General features: G+C 29.5%; 1 protein-coding gene across 1 annotated transcript in view; it reads right to left on the reverse strand.

Moving 5' to 3' along the window:
- AOMT3 (flavonoid 3',5'-methyltransferase-like) overlaps positions 1–226 on the reverse strand; it is a 5,403-nt gene extending 5,177 nt beyond the window's left edge. The window contains exon 1 of the mRNA XM_006363411.2: positions 154–226. The gene's annotated coding sequence lies outside the window, so the exon portion shown is untranslated. The remainder of the gene's footprint in view (positions 1–153) is intronic.
- Positions 227–907: the final 681 nt, after the last annotated feature.

Consider the following 907-nt stretch of genomic DNA (forward strand, 5'->3'; position numbering starts at 1 on the left):
GGGGGATTTGGTTAATTTCTCTTCTTTTTTTTTAAAACAATAGTACCTTAAAAATACTACATAGAAACACTAGTGTAATCTCATAATTAAGTATTAATTATTAAATAGACAAGACTAATATAAAAAAAAAATTGTATAAGAGGAAAATCTTACCAAAAGTGGAGTGCTAAATGAGCTTATCTAGAAGAAAAAAAACAGATACTTCTTATAGGAAAAAAACAAAAGGATGGGAGAGAGAAGTTATTTATTTTATTACTATAAGATAAGAAAAAGACTGGGGAACTGAGTGGTGGTTGCTAAGCACGCAGTCTCCGTACTTGCCGGTCAACAACCTAACTTGTCTAGTTTTTACGATAGTGAATGAAATTATTATTTTTTTAATTAAGTATTTCGATTGAGTTCTAAATATGAAAAAATTATTAGTAAGGAATATTATCTCAAATAAATCTACTCAATATTTTTTTTTTAATCAAATATGTCAATTGAGTTCTGAATATGAAAATATTATTAGTAAGAAATATTATCTCAAATAAACCTACTCAATGTGAATCGAGATTAATTAAACTACAATTTGAATATAAAAAATTGGCTAGCTTTTTGGTGACCACTTTATTGGTAAGTTTACTTACCATGCCGAAACAATAAAGGAGAGGTATTAAAAAATCTTCTGATTATTCTGAATGAGTCCCTATCTGACGTATCGGGACGTAATTAGGGGGCGTAAATGGTTGGATTGGATCGGATTTGGATGGATTGAACAAAAATGGTTTGGATTACAATCTACTCAAATAGAATATGGGTAAATATGAATTTGGTCAAATATGGATTGGGTAAAATGGTTCTAACCCATTTAAAAAAATTATTTTTCAAAAAAAAAAATTACCCCCTCCCCCGGGCACCCCCCACC

Source organism: Solanum tuberosum, unplaced genomic scaffold, assembly GCF_000226075.1.
Source record: "Solanum tuberosum cultivar DM 1-3 516 R44 unplaced genomic scaffold, SolTub_3.0 scf00439, whole genome shotgun sequence".
Classification (NCBI taxonomy): domain Eukaryota; kingdom Viridiplantae; phylum Streptophyta; class Magnoliopsida; order Solanales; family Solanaceae; genus Solanum; species Solanum tuberosum.